The 21,834-nt window shown below is 40.8% G+C and overlaps 1 pseudogene; it reads right to left on the reverse strand.

Annotated features, from left to right (window-relative positions):
- Positions 1–16,838: 16,838 nt before the first annotated feature.
- Positions 16,839–17,467, reverse strand: LOC135970537 (B-cell CLL/lymphoma 7 protein family member C pseudogene; annotated as a pseudogene).
- Positions 17,468–21,834: the final 4,367 nt, after the last annotated feature.

The following is a 21,834-nucleotide window of genomic DNA, read 5'->3' on the forward strand; positions in this document are numbered from 1 at the left end:
TTCTGTGTTTCCTGCTCTGGCCTGGAGCATCACTCATTAATTTGTGTGATATTTGTAAATACATAAGGAATTAACCATAAAAGAAAAATGGATGCATTTACCATGCAAATGGGAAATGTTATTTCAAAAAACAATGTAAACTCACGTGAAATCCAAGTGACAAACTCAAAACATGTTTTCACATCTATGTCAGAGCTGGTGAATTCTTGTTTTTAACACTTGATACTTTTGCTCACCCACTAATATTTCTCTGATTTGAGCTAGCTTCCCGGGACTTCTCATCCTCAGAAGAGTTGCTCCTCCCCTACTTTGTCAGTGTGATTATCTCAGTGCTTTCAGTCTCTGTGAGTAAAATGATCAAAATGAAAATATAAAAATAAGTATTTTTTCTAGTCTTTGAACAGCAAAGATCTTTCTTACCATGAAAAATTCATAGGAGCCATAAGGAAAGAGTCAGATTTGGCTGCATGGACATTTAAACAAAATTTATAGTAGACAATGAGATGAGACAAATATTTGTAACATTTACTGACATAATACAAATATTTTTGAAAAATTGGAATAATTCCATAAAAATGAGAAAAAGACAGTATATAAACAATTGTTAGGATATACTGATGGTAGAAAATATACAAAAGCTAAACTTCGTAATAAGTAGATGTGAAGAAAAATGAGATACCCTCTTCTTTGCTCTTCAGACTAGTGACGATCAGAAGATGTGATAACCATCAGTATGACAAGTTTGAAATGAACCAGTACTTTTTAATACACTGTTGATGGGAGGCTAAACTGGTGCAAAATTTCTGGAGGATTAGGCAATATAGTTTCATTCATTCACTCAAAAATATTCTGTGTCTGCAATGTGTCAAGTATTATACTATTCCAGACACTGGGGTTAAAACACAAAACATGATTGACAAAAGTCTCTGGCCTCATGGGATTTCATTGTATTAAAACTTGGTGTACAAACCCTTTGACCCAATTAATAGCACTTCCAGAAATTTATCTTACAGAATAGCTTGCAAAAGTGCACAGAGGTTTATGTAAAATGATATTGATTGTAGCATTGTTAGTCATGTGAAAAATTAGGAACAAGCTGAACTTCATCAATACAGGACTGATTGAATAAATTATGGTATTCATTGTGTAAAAAAGTTTCTGTAGCTATTGAAATAGCTTAGGTAGATTTAGGTACATGGGTTTACGCATAAAAATATTTACCTCTGTAGACATATTGCACTGAAGAAAATCTGGCAAAACCATCTGACCAAAACTGGTTTCCTCTGGAGGTAAAATTATGGCAGACTTTCATTTCTTTGTGCATTTTAGAGTGGTGTAATCCTGTTTTCCAAAGGGCTTTTGTTGTTTGTACAATTAAAATTTTAAAAATTACCTTCTTATTTCTATTAATTAAAAATGCAAATTAAAACAACATAAGATATCATTGTTGTCTCTCAAATTGGTTTAAAAAAGAAGAAAAAGAAAAAAAAGAACTGTATTGGCAAAGATGTAGAGAAATAGACATCAATATATGGATGTTCTATTGACACCACATTTCTAGGGGACAGTAATTTAGCAGGGACTAGCTCACGGCATTAGGCAATACTGCTCCCTAGAGGTCATTATCATTCTCTGGTCATGCTTTCAGACATCCCAGGGACAGAAATAGATGCCTAGCGAGGATTCTAGGCTTAAATGTCCAGGCATGGGGATGTGGCTTTACTACTCAGTAAACCAGCAAGCGGTTCATCTTCAATCCTGCCTTTGTCAACTGAGAAAGAGGTCAGTGATATGAAAGGAGAGATGTGTGTCATCAGAGACCCAATGCTTGTGAAAGAGCAAAGTCCTGGAAAAGGAAGAGGTTTCTTGTTGGCTAACAAATGAAAGAAAGCACCAGTATTCAGTGTTCCAGAAGAAGGCAGGGCCTGGTTCTGTGGGAAAGAGCAGGAAGACTGAAAGATCAGAGGACAATTCAGCTGGGGGACTACAGAACTGTTCATATCTCCCCGTACTCCTCTAGCCCACTACATATATGAGGAACAGATGGGAGAGTAACACTAGAAAACACCAAACCCCCACATTTGTATTGTCACACTACAATACACTCATTTGGATTTACCAGCAGGGAGGCCAGTGATAAAGATACACATACCAAGGCCAAAAAGCATATCTGTTCACTTAACAATTTGACTGCTAGGAATTTGTCCTAAGGAAAAATACTTGCCATGACCACGGTTTATGCACAAGAACAGTTATTGCAAATAGCAGAAATAATCTAAAGTCCAATCATAAGAGATTACTTAAATATATTTATACCATTATCATGTGATTGCATACAAGGGAGCCTTAAAAATACTCTTGAACAATACTTATTGTCAAGGGAAAATGTTAAAAGAATTCAAGTAAAAAATGAGACTGTAAAGCATATATCTCCAATGTTGTAAGAATATAAAATAGAGGAATATATTCATATGATTAAGGGCATATGTACCAAAATGTTAACAGTGGTTATTCTGGATAGATGGGATTTCTTTTTATGAGTGATATTTTCTTATTTATTCTGTTGCTCACTTCTAAAAAAAAAAAAATTTTTTTTTGAGAAGGCTTGCTCTGTCACCCAGAATGGAGTACAGCGGCATAGGATCTCAGGTCACTACAACCTCTGTCTCCTAAGTTCAAGCGATCCTCCTGCCTCAGGCTCCTGAGTAGCTGGGATTACAGGTGCCCATCACCACACTGGCTAATTTTTGTATTTTTAATAGAGACAGGGTTTTACCATGTTGACCAGGCTTGTCTTGAACTTCTGACCTCAGGTGATCTACCGCCTCAGTCTCCCAAAGTGCTGGGATTACAGACGTGAGCCACTGTGCCCAGCCCACTTCTAAAAATTTTTAATAAACATATCCCTTTTATAGTTAGAAAATATTTAATCCAGAGAAGTATCCCTGCTTGAATTTTAGGTATAATTCAGATTATTACTCTTATGTAATTATTCTCAGAATAGTTATTTACTGGCTTAATTTTAGAGTTAGTGATTTTAGGTAACCTAATATGTGTCTTTAAGATTGTCCCCTTCTTATTTAATCACAGAGAACATAATGATATATGAGTATATATGAGTCGGAGACATAAATTCCTCTACAAAGTAGAGTTAACATCACTATTCCATAGGCTCTTTTTGAGAAGTAAATGAAATTAATTCATGCAAAAAGCCTCATGAAGTGTCATTCTCATAGTAATCTTTATTTATTACCTATTAGCAGTGCAGCATGTCTATTATGTTACTGTTTCTTCTTTACTTTCACCCATCATGCATGCTTTGCAGAGATTCATATATATTCAGTGTACTTCTAGTTGGTTGGATAGATACTGGTGAGCAACATGTTCACCATTCAGCAATTTTTTTTTTTTTTTTTTTTTTTTGAGATGGTCTCACTCTGATGCCCAGGCTGGAGTACAGTGGCATGATCTTGGCTCACTGCAACCTCTACCTCCTGGGTTCAAGTGATTCTCATGCCTCAGTCTCCTTAGTAACTGTGATTACAGGTGCCCGCCACCACACCCAGCTAATTTTTGTATTTTTATTGGAGACGGGGTTTCACCATGTTGATCAGGCTGGTCTCAAACTCCTGACCTCAGGTAATCCACCTGCCTCAGTATCCCAAAGTGCTGGGATTACAGGCGTGAGCCACCACACCCAGCCCAAACAATTTTTATTCCCCCACCTTGCTGAGAAAAATCCTGAAATCTTCAATGATGAGATAGATGAAATCTGTTACTAAAGTTCATATGGCTCCACACTATTAAATGCTGTTTGGCTTGCATTTGTCCTCATTTTCATCAGTAGTTGAAGGAAAGTGCCATCCTCTTGGCAAAATATTATAAGATCTATTGATTTTTATTATTGTGTAAGCTTGTTTCTTGACATAATCAAATTTTGCTCGAATGTATCAACTAAGTAGAAAGCAATTTTTAATGGCTCTGCATTATACTCACAAGTATACTGTGGATAACACTGGAAATGGATCAACTAAGGAAAAGATAAGCAAATATAACAGGCACAAATGATGACTTTATATTTATAGTAAAAGTTTCTCACACCCATACCTAAACCGAGGAAATTCAGAGGAAGGCTGGTCTTTAACTGTGAAGCATTTCATTTAACATTTCAATATTGCAATATTTCTAAATAAACATCATGTAAGATTCCTATGAATTGCTCTGTGACATCTTACTACCCAGAACTGAGTTGAAAGTAAAAAGGATCTCTGAAGTCATTGAGATATACAATTTTAGTTTGAAAAATGATTTTTGCATTTATTTTTGCAGTTTTTCTACATCAAAGAAACTATTGATTAAGCAAACCACACTTATTACAACAGCACAAATGTACAACGTTAAATGGATGTATTAAAATGCAAAACACATACCCTCATATAATTATATAATTACTAGGTTATTAAACCATAGGTAAGAAACACATAATTTCAGTGGAATATTACTAACAGAAAACTTTGTCGTGGGAATTAGAATGATCAACTTTTCAGAGTCTGAATTATTTATTAACAAGGAAAAATTATCAAATGGCTCTTTGCTCTTCTCATGTTTATAGGGCCATGATGTAAAAAAGAAGCAATATTTAAAGTGTCAAAAGAAGTAGCAAGCTCATCTATACTAAGAATTCAGGATTTTTAACTCTCGTAATTTATGATCTAGTAACTTTTAAAAATAAAGGAGGACAGGAAGATGTACTCCTGACTTGTGAACCTCAAGTTATTAAACAATCCAAGTAGTGTTAGTCTCTGTTCAGAGGCAATACATTAAACTTGCTTACTGATTTGTTATGCACATTTATGCTGCTGACTGGAACTGGTATGGTTATCTCTGGAAATTTCACTTCAAGTTTTTACTGGAAATTCAGAAAAATAAAATAATAACTAATTGTTCTCAATCATATTATATAGGTTTGCTACTACTTCCAAAAATAAGGTAGGTAAAATACCCTAATTGACCCTCTCAAATAAAATAATAACAGTTTTTAAAATATTTAAACAACTTGAAACATATTAGCTGGCAGAAAGGAAAGAAATTTTAAAAGAATAAGCACAAAATGAAAATAGAAACCATAGAGGTAAGAAAGAGCCAAAGCTTGCTTTCACTCTGGAAGACATGGAGCGCAGGGAATAAGAGATAAAGCCTAGAACCTTTGCAGGATCGATAGTCTTACAGCAGACACTTTCACAAAGCTCAGATTCTAGTGTAAAGATTTAAGAGTGAAGATTAAAGAACCCACAATGCTGAAGGGGACAGCAAGGAAATTTTCCTGTATCAATTTTTGTTCTGGGATGAAGGGAAAAAAGAATATAAGAATTTATGTCCATAAACCAACCCTTAAGTAAGCTTGAGGTCCAAATTCCCACTGAGTTGTTCTAAAACACTTAAATGGGGAATTTAGCTTATACTTGTCCAGGGTTGGTAATGCCTTCAGAAAAAATTTGCAAAAGCAAACTCAATTTCTCTCTGGTGAAATACAACTTCAATTATGCTCTCAAGAATTCACTCATATCAGATTTTCAGCTATACGAGTACAGGTTAAAAAACAACAACTCTCTCTCTTATAACACACACACACATACACACACACACACGGAAATAAATAAGAGACCGTATGAGAGAGCCAGATGAAACAGTAGACTTCACAATGAGATTAAACACTTTAGACCTTGTTACAAATGCATCTGAAGTTATTGAGGATAACTAAAAATGTGCCTACTAACAGAGTACAATTTTCAAACAAGTAGAAGGAAAAATGTGATCAAGAAAACCCAACTCCAATCTCAAAAATACAAGAAATGAGTAAAAGTGAAAAAGAAACAGGAAAACAAAAAACTCAGGTCAATAACAAGTACATATAAAGTTGGTATAAATAAATCCAAACACAGCAGTAGTCACAATGTAATAAATGGGTTAGTCTCTCAAGTGTATCATTTCCAAACTAACAGTAGAATGTAATGAAGAAACAAGACTCTAATCCAAAAGAAGACAAAAATTAGTTAAAGCAAAATGAAACAGAAAATATAAACAGAAAACAATAAAAATACATACGAAGGTGGCACAAATAAATCCAAATGCAACTGTAATTGAAATAAATATAAATGGTTGAACTAAACTAGTTTCTAATTAACAAAAAATTATCAGATTAGAATAAAAAACCTTGCTTCTCATACAAGATAAACTTCATATTACAAAAACATAAAAGTAAAAGGATGAGAAAAACATAGACTAAAAATATATTAAATCAAAAAAAGCGATGTTATTATAAGACAACATAGACTTTTAAAGCAAAAGGTATTATTAGATATAAAAAGTACTAAACTGGCTGTAAAAATTATTGAAATGATAGGGGAACAAATCCACTCTTTTAGTAGAAGACTTAAAAATACAACTCTCCAGGAAATGATAGTTCAAGGAGACAAAATAAAAAGTGAAGATACAGAGCATTGATATGTTTGATCAAATAGACAGAATGATGCTCCAAAGGCATCCTTATGGACTCTGCTTGGATGGACTCGGTATGAGATAGTTCATCATTCACCACTGATCTGCATTACCTTTGTTATATATGTTTTCCATAAGTATGTAGATCTATCTCTAAGCTATCCTCTGTTTATAGCTGCATTGAAATAATAGCAACATAATTGTTAAATTTTTTAAATAAAAACAGTGGTAGGACAGTATTTTCAACAGCCATGAGGCATGACACTTGTAAGCAGAATATAGCTGAATAAATGTATATGCATATATATTTTTTCATTACTTTTTCTATGGAATTGACATGTAAATATAATCTTTTTGTTTATTTCAACATTAGCATAATTAAATAATGATAATTTAAAATTCAATTCTATAATTTTTAGTATTTGTCTTGCACCACAAAATAATAAAAATCTTTGCATGATTTTCCCATAGAACAATCTACAACATGTCCATATCTTGTTATTTTAGTTAAGAATTTTGATTTCCCTACTTTTAAAATACAAGATTAGTGTTTATACAGTGTAGTTAATTAAATTTACTAGGTAATTTAATCAAATTTATTGCTCTTTTGTCTTCATTTCTTGTGATAATTTTATGCATCAGCTAGACTGCTTTAAAGGATGCATATGACTGGTAAAACATTATTTCTGGATAAGGGTGTTTCCTGAAGAGGTTAGCATTTGAATCACTGGAGTAAATAAGGGAGATCTACCCTCAATAAGGTGGGTGGGCATCATCTAATCTGTTAAGGGCCAATTGAATAGAACAAAAAGGAGAAGGAAATGCAAACCCTGGCTTTCTCCTTCAGCTAGGACATTCCCTTTCCCTTGGACATTGAAGCTTCTGGTTTCCTTAGAATTCCACTGGGACATACAAACCACTTTCCTGCGGACTCCACCATCTTTGGCCTCAAACTGGGAGTTAAACCATCAGCTCCCCTGGTTCTCAGGTCTTTGGACTTGGACTGCATTACACCACTGGCTTTCCTGGTTCTCCAGCTTACAGATAGCACATAATGGGACATCCTGATCTCCATAATCATGTGAGCCTATTTGCATAATAAATTTCCTCTTATATATATGTGTGTGTATGCATATATATACATATATATGTATGTTCTGTTGCATAGATATATATATACATATGTATATCTGTGTCATATATTCATGCATGTATGTTTATATACATATATATATATAGGTAAAATAGACTGTTGGTTTTGTTTATCTGATAACCCTGACTAATATTCTGACTTACCACCTTTTCACTATTCCTTTGATATAGTTCATGGATAAATTTTCTTTTGGAGAATAACTACTGGGTAAAAGATTTTAGATGTTATACGTCAGAAAACATTTCTATTTTGCCTTCACTCTTGAATAACATTTTAGTTAAGTATAAATTCTATGTTGATAGTTTTCTTTTTCCTCCTTCCGTCTTTCCTTGAATATAATTATTCTGTATAATTTTGAAGTACATTGTTGCAGATGAGAAGTCTACCTTTTATCTCACTGTCATTTGTATATAATTTTTTGTTTGGCTCTGGTAGATTTTAGGATTGTCACTTTTTCCTTGATGTTCTTGTAGGGACAGAATGGTGCAATACCTTTCCTTGCCTATCAGAAGGATCATAGCCCACACTCCTATGACAAAAGATAGGTTAACAAGAGCATAACAAATTTATTTAATCAACATTTTACATGACACAGCAGCCTTCAGGAATGCAGAGCTCAAAAGGCCCAGGAAAAACTGTTTTTATGCTTAGGCTCAATGAAGAATAGACAACCATCTAGAAATGTAACTGGAACAAGGTATGATCTAGTGATAGCAGACTGAGGGGAAAAGTTCACCAAGGCCTGTCTGTTCAGTTTCTTCTTGGCTTCTCTGTGTAGCATTTCTTCCTCCTGGGTATATTGCAGGACTCCTCTGGAATGAGAGTTTTATGACCTATTATCAGACAAGGTAGGTCAGAGAACATTTTTATGGCCAGCTTCTACAGAAGAAGGTGGGAGAAGGTTATAGTAATGTTTCTAGATTTTATGGTTTGCTTTGGAGGAGAAGGGTTCTAGTTTCTATGACTCGCTTTGGTAAAGAGAAACTGGTTTCTATGATTCGCTTTAGCGGAAAGGGAGGGACAGGAGACAGGAGACAGTAGAAAGTCAGAGAGAGACTTGGCTGCTTCTGAGGCCCTCCAGTCTCCTTAAGTTCAGAGTACTCAGCAGGCTAAAGTGCCACACTATGGAGTATTATTTTCTCAGCCCCAGTACTTAAGTGTCAGCCCACTGTGTATATGTATGGAGTTTGCCAACAAATCAGAATACAGTAGTCCCCTCTTATCTGCAGGGAATACGTCCCAAGACCCCCTGTGGATGCCTGAATGGCACAGAGTATCAAAGAACCCCGTATATTTTATGATTTTTCCTATCAAACATTTCTACAAAAAAGTTTAATTCATAAGTTAGCCACAGTAAAAGATTACCAGCAATAACTAACAATGAAATAAAACAATTATAACAATCTTCAGAATGGCACACAATCTTGTTGGGGTCCGCGTGTTTCCTAAACAAAGGAATGAACACACAAGACAACACAAGACAAGACAAACATGGCGGCTGCCTCGAATGGCACGCTCCACTTTATTTTATATAGTCGTTTGTGGAATGTTGCCAAGTCAGAAGACACATTGTTGTTTTTCTGACCTTTCCCTGACTTTCTGGATTTTCAAGATGTTTACATATAAACAGGCCCCCAACGCCCTGCTTCATTTGCAAGAGCAGGACTTATTGGGAACGCCCTGCTTCGTTTGCAAGAGCAGGACTTGTCGGAACGCCCTGCTTCGTTTGTGAGAGCAGGATTTATGGGGAACTCCCTGTTTGTGAGCACGTAGTCCTCTACAAATCTAATATGTAATTTTTTATTTCTGGAATTTTCCATTTAAAGTTTTTGAACTGCAGTTGACTAGCAGTAAGTGAAACCACAGATTGGGAAACCATGGAAAATTCTGGAGCATTCTCAAGCAGTTATCGCTTCAATATTCTATCTCTACCAGTCTTTCCCATTAAGGAAGAGTTTTAGCCTTTCAACCTACCTTCTATACTTCTCAATTACATTTCTATGTTTATTCTAGCTTCTCTGAACTGTATGCAAGATGAGTTCCATCCTTATGTCATCTCCCTAGTCATTCTGTAGTTGTTACCATTTTTATATTAATCATATGTATTGAATATTATTTTAATGGTATAGCATGATGAGCTGCAGACAAAACCCCTCAGACACCAAGTTAAAGAAGGAAGGGGTTTATTCGGCTGGGGGTGTCCACAAGACTCCTGTCTCAAGAGCCCAGCCCCCTGAGTGAGCAATTCCTGTCCCTTTTAAGGGCTCCCAACTCTGAGGGGGTGCATGTGAGAGGGTCATGATTGATTGAGCAAGGAGGGGGTACGTGACTGGGGGCTGCATGCACCGGTAATTGGAACAAAACAAGATAGGAATTTTCACAGTGCATTTCTATACAATGTCTGTAATCTACAGATAACAGAACCGATTAGATAGATCTTTAACTACCAGGCCCAGGGTGCAGCGCCGGGCTGTCTGCCTGTAGACTTCATTTCTGCCTTTTAGTTTTTACTTCTTCATTCTTTGGAGGCAGAACTTGGGCATAAGATGATATGAGGGGTGGTCTCCTCCCTTAATGGCATTGTTTTTATTTTAAAACGATCTTTCTATATTCTCGATAGATTTCTTAAGATTCTCTATTTTTTTTCTTCTCTTCTTTTCTTTTCTTTCTTTCTTTTTTTTTTTTTTCCCCCAGACAGGGTCTCACTCTGTCACCCAGGCTTCAATGCAGTGATGCGATCATGACTCAGTGCAGCCTTGACCTCCTGGGCTTAGGTGATTCTCCTACCTAAACTCCTGGGTAGCTGGGACGATAGTTATGGGCCACCACACTAGCTAATTTTTTGTACTTTTGGTAGAGATGGGGTTTTGCCATGTTGCCCAGGCTGGCCCTGAACTCCTGGCCTCAAGCCGTCTACCCACCTCAGCCTCACAAAGTGCTGAAATTACAGGCATGAACTACCATGACTGGCCTGGATTTCTAAATTTTGTAATTTGTTAAATTTAAAGCAACCTATACCTCCTTTTTCCCTTGAAAATCTTCAACATATTTATTTAAAAATCCTTGTCCCAATTTTTTTACAAGTTTAAATTAATTGGAATGAATTTACATTTTAATTGTTGACTTTTCTTAGCTGTGTTTTGATATTATGTTTTTATGTGTTTTCTAATTTTCACTGTTTCTCTTTCTCTCTCTTCCCCCTCCCTCCCTCGCTTCCTCCCCTACTTCCTCCCACCCTAACCAGCAGTCTGAATTTGCTTCTGGCTAGCCCTCTGATTCTTCAATTGAGAACCAGGTCAGGAAATGTTAGATAAATTCATAAACCCAGTGACTGGTATAGTTTAGCTTCTTGTCATAATTCTTGTATATTTTTTGTCTATTTTCTTTTTCTTTTTGAGACGGAGTCTCGCTCTGTAGCCCAGGCTGGAGAGCGTGGCATAATCTCGGCTCACTGCAAGCTCCTCCTCCGGGGTTCATGCAATTCTCCTGCCTCAGTCTCCTGAGTAGCTGGGACTACAGGCTCCTGCAACCACGCCCGGTTAATTTTTGTATTTTTTTTTTTTTTACTGGAGACGGGTTTCACCGTGTTAGCCATGATGGTCTTGATCTCCTGACCTCGTGATCTGCCCACCTCAGCCTCCCCTGAAACATCAGTGTCTTACAATGTTTTGCATTTATATTCCATTTCTGGTCAATGGAGATACTTACTTTGAATTTGAGTTTGGCTATGCAATTTTGTTTCTCTATACTTTATCTGCTGGTATCATGGAGAAGGGTTTATCAAAGGGTGTATGAATGCTTTGTACTATTTTGACCTGGATATCAATTTATTCATCTTACTATTCGGTTTTTCATCATCCTTTTCTGCCTTGACCCATATTTTGTCTTCTTGACATTGTGATAATTTTTGAAAGTTTGCCACAGGTCTTTAAGCTTCTTTTTAATTTGTTTAGCGTCTGGCTATTGAATTGCAAGTCTTTGCCACCCTTCCAGGTGTAGTTCTATTATTCTTGTAGCTGCAATTGCACTGTTTCTTGGTCCTCTGCATTATACTCTGTGCCGTAGCCCATTCTTCTCTTACACTCTTCTGTTACGTTCTGCATTTTTTTTCTCAAATGCGCTGGAGGGGAGAAAAATAATAACATCTTTTCCTTACCTACTGGTAGGTTAATGACTGAGGCACCTGTAATAAAAGCCAGATTAATGAGAAGAGCATACAAATTTATTTACTGTTTTACGTGACACAGGAGCCTTCAGAAATGACCTGAAGAAACAGGGAAACCTGTGTATTTTTTTACTCAGATTTTTAATGCTCAGGCTTGATGAAGAATGTACAGTTGTAGGGAAGTGTGATTGGACAAAGTGGGTATGATTTAATAATAATAAACTGGCCGGGCGCGGTGGCTCAAGCCTGTAATCCCAGCACTTTGGGAGGCCGAGGCGGGCGGATCACGAGGTCAGGAGATCGAGACCATCCTGGCTGACACGGTGAAACTCCGTCTCTACTAAAAAATACAAAAAACTAGCCGGGCGAGGTGGCGGGCGCCTGTAGTCCCGGCTACTGGGGAGGCTGAGGCAGGAGAATTGCATGAACCCGGGAGGCGGAGCCTGCAGTGAGCTGAGATCCGGCCACTGCACTCCAGCCTGGGCAGCAGAGCGAGACTCCGTCTCAAAAAAAAAAAAAAAATTAATAAACTGGGAAGAATTTAGCAAGGCCTATTTGTTCTGATTCTTCTTTGTGTCCCTGTGTCTTCAGAGGTAAGTGTGGAGTCCTAATTAGGGAAAAGGAGTCAGACTGGCAGGAGCAGGAAAAAGCAGAAAGAAAAAGAAGATATGCTCTAAGTTGTTTTTCATGGTCCAGAACACACAACTCTCCTGCACAAATAATTCATAATCTTCCTGTACCCAAATATTGCCAAACCCTCGGCTGAAATAAAAATTTAAGTTAGCTCACTACAACCTTGGCGTTATCAGTATTGCACAAAACCCTCTTCAGCCCACAGCACAAGCACCATCCTACGAAGTCCTCAGCAAGCCTTTGTTTCCCTGCAGTCAGTTCCCATCTTGCTGACTTGCCCATTACACCCTTGCAACATATTTCCATACTTCTAATAAGTCTCCTGTTCTTTACCTACAACTGTTTTAGTAAATTCTTTTTACTGCCTGTGTGACACTGGCCCCAGATAGTCGTGACCTGTGACAATAAGGATGTTCTTTTCTTCTGGGTATGAAGAGGGCACCCCGGAATGAGAGCCTATGACCTACTTCAAAGAAAGATCGAGAATTATTTTATGGCCTGCTTCAGAGGAAAATGTTGGGAGAAAATCAGAGAGACTGTCCTGCTTCTGCTGTTTTCTTAAATGCCACAGTGCCATATTTTTGGGGTAGTGTGTGTCCTGAGCTCCATCAGTACCATTTTTTTTCTATTGACCCCTTAAACACAGATATTATTTTTAAAACTGTCAATTCTAGCCATCTGACAAAAAAGTTCTTGAATTTATAGGATGCGCTCTCGCTATATGTGACCAGATCTCATCTTGGTGGTTGTAACTTTCACAGATGTCTTTGGTGCTTCATCCATATCCTGTTGGCATTCACTCTAAAGGATTGGTTTTTGCAAATACATGGCTCTTCCACTTAGGGCACTCTTCCATTTAGGGAATTTTATGTTTGTATTAGTTTGCTTAGGCCACATACAATACAAATCAGAAGTTCTGGAGGTGTAATACCTCCAAAACAAGTCACCAGAAATTTTGGAGAAGATGTGATGTATAATTGTTTTGTTTGTTTGTTTGTTTGTTTGTTTGTTTTGAGACAGAGGCTCGCTCTGTCGCCCAGGCTGGAGTGCAGTGGCCGGATCTCAGCTCACTGCAAGCTCCGCCTCCCGGGTTCACGCCATTCTCCTGCCTCAGCCCCCCGAGTAGCTGGGACTACAGGCGCCCGCCACCTCGCTCGGCTAGTTTTTTATGTATTTTTAGTAGAGACGGGGTTTCACCGTGTTCGCCAGGATGGTCTCGATCTCCTGACCTTGTGATCCGCCCGTCTCGGCCTCCCAAAGTGCTGGGATTACAGGCTTGAGCCACCGCGCCCGGCCTGTGATGTATAATTGTTACAGGTTGCTTGCTTCTCATTTGGGATAAGTCTGATCCATGTTTTGCACTGTCTCCTGGAGTTCCTTAGTGGTACTTAGTTCCAGTTGCCCTCAGTGGTAGCTTACTTGTAATGCAGCTTCTATTGATTTTATTTTTTTTCCCCTTTTTTTCTCTATTCTTTTGTAGACACTTACCTGGATCACTGAAAAAACAAATTACTTACATTCTAACCTTTTTCACTGGGTTTGCCTCTGGGAAATTTCAAACTCAGATACAAGTCAGTCTCATCTGCCTACTGTATTTAGTGTTTATCCATTTCTATTTGGTCTCACAACATATTGTGGCTATCTCTTCTGAATGTTTTTAATTTGCTCTCTGTATACCTCTCCTTTATCTATGTGCTGAACTATTCATGTATCCTTTAAGAGAAGTCCTTTTATTGATATGGACAGGAGGCAGGAAAATACTGGGTAGAAGTGGGTGGTTCCCTGGCAAAGGCCCCACCCTCAAGCCTGGAAACCCATGGGCCTAAATAGGAATAGGCATTCCTGTTTTGGTGCTGAAATGGTGCCTTTTTCCAAGACCACTTGGCCCACCACACCCCTATCCTGTGCCCATATAAACCCCAAGCTCCACTAGCTGAGCAGCACAGTGGAGTGGCAGAGGAAAAGAGAAGAGGAGTGTCAACGCCAAGAGGAATTTGGCTGGGGACTGTGGGAGAGGAGCTTGGCCACAGGACAGCTGAACTCCAGGGGAAGATCATCTTCCCACTCCATCCCCTTTCTGGCTCCCCATCCATCCTGCTGAGAGCCACCTCTAGCACTCAATAAAATCCCCATATTCACCATCCTTCTGTTGGAACCGAACTGTCGATTCCTTCCTGGGCAGGGGTCGCCGCGAAGGATCACCGACACGAGATTCACAGCAGAGAGTTATTTATTACTAGCGCGCTAGGGTCCCAAGTTCTAAGTTGGCCCTGGGACCCCGACTGCTTGTTACAGGCTGTTTATATAGGCAAATACAAGTTCAAACACAGCTTAGGGCGCGAAATTCAAACAAAGCTTTAGGCGCGTGGTAATTGGGTCTGTCTATGGCCTGAGCAAGTTGTCTTATGCTAATTGGTTAGAGCAGGACCTTATGAGGTTTTTTCTTGGAGTTGCTGATTCCGGGAACTTCGAGGCAGGGTGGGACCCCCGGAATTGGCAGGGTGGGACCCCATGAGGTTGTTTCCCGGAATTGGCAGGGTGGGACCCTATCAGGGTGGGACCTTATTGAGGCAGGGTGGGACCCTATCCAGAGCCACTTGGTGTTAATTTTTTCTATATGAGGCCTATTTTCTAAATTTTATGAGGCCTAGTTTCATTCCCTCCTCTTTTTGTGTCAGAGGCTCAATCTTGAGCCTCTTTTTTTAGTCCTGAGGGTCTGGTATAGTTGGGTCAGAACCATAGCATGTAATCTATTTTTAATAAGGGTGAGTAAGTGGTTGAGTATGCATGGCCTGAAAGTCAGGATGAGCGTGAGCAGGATGAGGGGTCTTAAGATGGTGGAGATTAGGGTGCTAAGCCAAGGGGATTGGTTGTACTAATTTTTAAACTAACTTTGTTGAGATTTTTTCTCTTTTAGTTTTGCCATAGAATCTTTAACTATTTTTGAATGATCTGCATAAAAACAACATTGCTCTTTTAGGGCTGCACAGAGCCCGCCCTTTTTTAGAAAGACAATTTCTAGTCCTTGTCGGTTTTGTAATATAATTTCAGACAGAGAAGTCAAGGACTTTTCAAGTTTTGTGATAGATTGTTCTATGGCTTTAAGGTTTTTATCTATGGCTATTTTAAGTTGTTGCAGATGATGGTTACTATGCACTAGGGCTGCTGTCCTGGTCTTAACTCTAGCCGCTACCTTAATTTTTAACATGTCGGCGAGGGTGAGGGAGATTAAGGGCGGGGAAGTGTTGGTATAAATAGAGACTTTATATTAATTTTGTTGTTATCTATCTGTTATTTTTTAGGTTGAAATAGAGGTCTGGAAACCAAGTCTTTATAGGAGTATTTTCGGAGGTCTTATTTAAGACCTCTTGATTATTAAAATTAATTCTCTGTCAGGTCAGGCTAAATGGCCGGTGGGGGTTAGCGTCAAAAACTACACTAGAGACGGCGCAGGGAAGAAGGGTAAACAATAAGTAAGGAGTTAGATACGAGAGAGTCTTATCTTGAGCGGGTCCGCGGAGCGTTGGAGTTTTCACGTCTTAAGTGGTGTTGATCCGGACGTCTCTGGAGCAGCCTTGGCGTGGGATGCGTGGATCTAAGTGGAGATTCCGTCAACCTTTATGGCTGGAAGGGGTGACTGGTCTGTGGATGTCTGGGTTGGTACAGTTCTGCCAAGGGGGCCCAGATTTGGGCCTGTACTGCTTGGAGTCCTTTTAGCCGGGCCTGTAGGTCAGTCTTAGGATCGGAGGGGGAGAAGGAATTAAGCAAGGTTGACAAAGGGGGAGGTCCTCCGTAGAGGATTTCATATGGAGTGAGCCCAAAACGGTTAGGTGTATTCCGGGCCCTTAACAGAGCTAAGGATAGGAGGCGTCTCCAATCTTTTAAACCAGTCTCTAAGGTCAATTTAATAAGGGTCTCTTTTATTGTTTTATTTATTTTTTTTACTTGTCCTGAGCTCTGGGGTCTATAGGCACAATGTAATTTCCAATTAATCCCCAATATCCTGGCGAGCCCCTGACTTACCTGAGAAACGAAGGCCGGCCCATTATCTGACCCAATTACCTTGGGAAGTCCGAATCTAGGAAAGATTTCTTTCAAAATTTTCTTGGCTACTATGTGTGCCGTTTCTTGCCGGGTGGGGTAGGCTTCTACCCATCCTGAAAAGGTATCTACAAATACCAGTAAGTACTTATATCCAGCATAGTGAGGTTTTACTTCAGTGAAGTCTATTTCCCAATAGACTCCTGGGCGGTTATCACGAGTTCGTTTCCTTTCTGGCACTCGGGTAGCCCCAGCGTTTACCTGCTGACAGACCTTACAGGCAGATGTCACTTGTTCTACGAGGGTACTTGTCTTTGGGATTAGAAAGTCAGTTTTTTTAATCAGTAATTTTAGCTTTCAATTATTTAAGTGTGTCCAGGCATGCATCTGCTGGATCATTGCCAGGGCCTCCTTGGTCAGCATTGGGGGTTCGTCAGTGCTGCCAGCAGTTATGCCCCCGGGATTTTTTTTCTTGGCCTAGCCGTGGGGGCTGAGCCTCTTTAGGGACCCCTTCTGGGGGTCCGGCAGGTGACACAGGGCGGCTGGGCTGGGGGCTGCCCTCAGGACTGGGCTCTGTGCCTTTTTGCAGGGAACTTTCCGAATGGAAACTCTGGTTGCTGTTCTCATCATTGAGATCCAGCAGGATGAGAGGGCCACCCCCTCGGGGACTGGCGCCCCTGCCCCGACGTTCCCGGCCACGGGATCTCTTTGCCCCGCCACCTGCCCGCCTTCGTTCCTCCTCCTGGGGGTCCACCACTGGCACTTACTTGAAGATACGAAGGGAAGTGTCGCCTACAGTCACTCATTGCTTCTTCCATTTTTGGACCTTCTTGATGGTCGCCATTACCTTCTTGATGTTATCTTCGGCCCGGCTCCGGGTTTCGGCCCGTACGGTCCGGCCGGCCATGCTGGCGTGGTTGGGGCCGGAGCCGAGCCCGCGGCGGGGCCGCCTCCCGTCTGGCGGGCTCAGGCTTGGCGCCAGGCCCGGGCGCCGCGCTCTCGGCCTGCCGTTCCTCCGGGAGTTGGCCGCGCCCTCTTTTGTCCTTAACGCCTCCGCGAGTCCCCTGTTCTTTGCAGTAGGCACACTGGTCTTTTTCTACTTTTGGCCGTCTCCGCTTCTTTCCCTCTCTCCCTGGTCCTTTCTTTCTCACAACTGTTGCCAGGATTTTTGTTAAATGCTTATCCTTTACTCGGTTTTTACGATCCTCTCGCTCTATCTGTTCCTTCGCTAACCTGGCTTCCCTTTCCTTAGGGGTTTCTTTCTTATCTTGGCCAAATTTGTGGGGCGTTTTCCTGCCCCTTTGAGACCCGCCAACAGAGCCTGGCGATAGATTTGGAGACTCTCCCTACCTGGTGCCGTTTCATAGTCCTAGTCCGGGCGGGTGAGGGGAAATCCCTCATCTGTTTTATTGGGAAGTTGGGTTGGGAGGCCTCCTGGTCCTGGCACATTTTTCCGGGCCTCCAAGAGGACTTGCTGCCTTTTTCAGTGGTTAAGAGGACCTGCAGGAGTTGCTGGCAATTATCCTAGGTGGGCTGGTGGGTGAGGAGAATGGATTCTATTAACGAGGTTAGGGCCTGAGAGTCTTGGGAAAAGGAAGGGTTATGGGTCTTCCAGTTATAGAGGTCAGAGGCAGAGAAGGGCCAGTACTGGACTGTGTGACTGACAGTACGGAGGGGAAAAAGGGAGGATTGCTAAGTGGAAGGGCCTTCTGGGTCCTCAGTCCGCCGCAAGCGGAGACGAGGAGGTGTCGGCGGCGGCGTCCGAGGGGTGAGTTTGGGCGGGGCTGGAGGAGGAGACGGGGTGGAGGGAGGGGCTGAGGGAGAAGTTGGAGAAAGGGTAGGGGTCGAGGCGGTAGAGGAAAGAGCTGGGGACAAGACAGGGGGCAAGGGTGAAGCGTAAGGTGGAGGTCCCCGAAGGGGGTTTTGAGGTGGAGGAGGCAGGGGTTCGAGAAGGAGGAGGTCCCTCTGGGGTTTATCTGGGAGGACTGGCTTATGCGGGTCCGGATTCCGATTCTTTGGGGCTTCTAAGGCAAGGAGGGTAGATTGGGATGGGGAAGGGGAATGGAGGAAGGGTTTCACCCAAGAGGGAGGGTTTCGGACCAGATCCTCCCAAGTAATTATGTAGGCCACCTGGTCTGGGTGTCCGTGTGGCCCAGGATCCATCACTGTTGCTTTAACCTGTAAGATAATTGGGAGGTTAAATGTTTCGTCCCGGGGCCACCCAACATGGAGGGTAGGCCACTTGGACGAGCAGAATTTTCTCCATCGTCCCTTACGGAATTCTATGGAGAGGTTGTGGGCTCGAGCCCGAACGTCAGGGAAGTGAGTCAGGGTCAGAGACAAAGGAGTCGTCAACGTCTGTCTTATTTCGTCCACGTATAACAAACAAGGACAAAACAAAAGTAACAAAAACAAAGACCAGACAAGTAAGGAGAAGCCGCGCGGCCAGAGAGTAGCGCCACAAGATTACAAAATATTCAGACGGCAGGGGCGGCCTGCCTACAGATTTGAGGAGGCTGACCGAGTCATTAGCCTTCTCCCAGACTACCGCCAGGGCGTCCCCCAGGGCGAAAAGTGGGAAGGTGCGGGACACGTCTGTCCCCCTTCCCCACTTAATTCAGAAGGAGTACTCTCCAGAGTTCAGAGTTAGCCGGCAAGACAGACAGAACAAAACGAAGGTACCTGGTAGGTCCGTTCAGTCAGCAGTCCGTGGCCCGGGCCAGATAGGTCTCCGCCGGATGGGTCGGGGGTCCTCGGACGACCCCACTTCCCGGCCAACGCACCAAATGTTGGAACCGAACTGTCGATTCCTTCCTGGGCAGGGGTCGCCGCGAAGGATCACCGACACGAGATTCACAGCAGAGAGTTATTTATTACTAGCGCGCTAGGGTCCCAAGTTCTAAGTTGGCCCTGGGACCCCGACTGCTTGTTACAGGCTGTTTATATAGGCAAATACAAGTTCAAACACAGCTTAGGGCGCGAAATTCAAACAAAGCTTTAGGCGCGTGGTAATTGGGTCTGTCTATGGCCTGAGCAAGTTGTCTTATGCTAATTGGTTAGAGCAGGACCTTATGAGGTTTTTTCTTGGAGTTGCTGATTCCGGGAACTTCGAGGCAGGGTGGGACCCCCGGAATTGGCAGGGTGGGACCCCATGAGGTTGTTTCCCGGAATTGGCAGGGTGGGACCCTATCAGGGTGGGACCTTATTGAGGCAGGGTGGGACCCTATCCAGAGCCACTTGGTGTTAATTTTTTCTATATGAGGCCTATTTTCTAAATTTTATGAGGCCTAGTTTCATTTCAAGTCCATGTGACCTGTTTCTTCCTGGATGCCGGACAAGGACCCTGGTACCAAGAGGGCAGGATGTAAAAGGCTGTCACCCTGACTCTCCCCTGAGCTGGTTAACACTTAGCCATCTGCAAATGGCAACTGCTAAAAGGGCATTAATCGTAACACACTCCTAGATGCTACCGTGGGGCTGGAGCCCAAAAGCCCAGGTGCCTGCCTGTCTGCATGCTCCTCCTCCTGTAAGAGAGCAAACGAGCCATGCCCCTGTTTCAAGTCCCATGAAGGGATCAGGGAACTCTCATGTTTCATTATTTTTGCAACATGTGCTAAGATTCTAGCAACATCCTTAGAAAAATTCTCCCATATTCACTCCTACGGTCTCTTCCTTTTGGTCTTCCTTGTCTCTCTTTGGAAACATGAGCTGCTTTAAAAAACTGCTATATTCATAGTATAGTTTTCACAACCAGGCATAGTTTAGAGCAGGCATAGGCAAGACTTTATCATCCACATAGATACTATGAGTTGTTTCATTTTGTAGCAACAAAGGTGTGATTGCACAGTACATCCATAGGAAGCTATACCTGTTTGTTGACTTAAGAATTTAAAACAGGGGAGTGATAAGATGGTATGGTTTAAAGCTTGGTTTACAAATATCAGATGTGATGGCATCTTATAGTACTACTTCTTTTCTTTCTACTTTTTTAGTATAAAATAATATTTAATAATACTTTATTTGGATAAAATACTTAATACTTAATACTATATAGTAGATACTTAATAATACTTTTATTTGAATAAAATAATTATCTAATGGGTAAAATGGTTAATCTGTGTAAATGTATTCTGGATACATAACTATCTTTTATAATGCTACAACTAGCAAGAACTTTCTTGTTTCGTATTTTTCTTCTTCTCGTATTTTTCTTCTTTTCATTTTTTCAGCAGGGAGGTCACATTGATTTCTGCTATAGAAAGAAGGCTAGAAACAGCTGCAAACTGCTCTATGGGGCAATTTAGTATCAAAAAATCAGCTAGCAGAATAGATAATATTCAGAGACAAAACACCACCAGGCAAATTCAAGAGCATTTAGACCCAACTTACGTTTAATCTCTTCCCAGTTGATAATAGGCAAATATTGATAGTGGATACTAAAATCTACAAAGCAAAAAAGAATGATTTTCATGGATATTGAAAAAAGCCACTGGAGTCAGTTGTTTCTTTTCATCTGCCAGTTGCTTCTCCTTTTTATGTCTTTGGATTGGCTTATTGTTTCAAGCTTTGTTCCTCACTTAGAGGCAATTTACACAGAAAAGAGGTTTTCATTTGCATATTCTGCTGAGGAACTCAAAGCATGTTTCCTTGGAAACTTTGGTTGTCTGAAACAATTATTTACATAAACAATGTTTTTTATCAGGCTAATGTTTCTAAAGAAAGAAGAATATTAATAGTTTGCCCCAAATAAACCATAAATTAAGACTAACATATTTTATCCTGAGATTCATTAAGATTAACAAAATTTAATTATTTTGTTGTAGGACTCTTTCTTTAGTTCAGCTAAAATCAGGGGTCCTTATCACATGGCCATAAAAAATTAGGCTAGCAGAAAATTTTGAAGGGTAAGGAGGGGAAGGTTTATGGGGTGAAAAGGAAAAGAGAGAAGCAGGGACTCTCTGCAAGGCCTGAGTCCCTGCTAGCGTGCTTCTAGCCTCCCAGGTTCCACCCAGGAAGAGGAGGGGCCAGGCTCCTCCCTGCTGCAAATAGCATGAACTTCTGTGTTTCTACTCTAGTGTGCACTCTTCCCAGTGTACAGGCTGGTTGGAGTTTCTTTGGGGATCCCTTCCCACCTGGCTGTCTCACGATCATCAACAATTTGAAATAATCACCAAAACTTTCATAACATGTATTAAGTTACATGTTCTATACATTATACAACAGTATCACCTCCTAATTTAGGACCGGTAGGTGGAAAGTTAACTGAAATAGTTGTCTAAAGTGTTATATCAGAAAAAACCAAAAAGACAGATACTGTTAAAGAAAAAATATTTATGTCACTTGT

Source organism: Macaca fascicularis, chromosome 4 (genome assembly GCF_037993035.2).
Source record: "Macaca fascicularis isolate 582-1 chromosome 4, T2T-MFA8v1.1".
Lineage (NCBI taxonomy): Eukaryota > Metazoa > Chordata > Mammalia > Primates > Cercopithecidae > Macaca > Macaca fascicularis.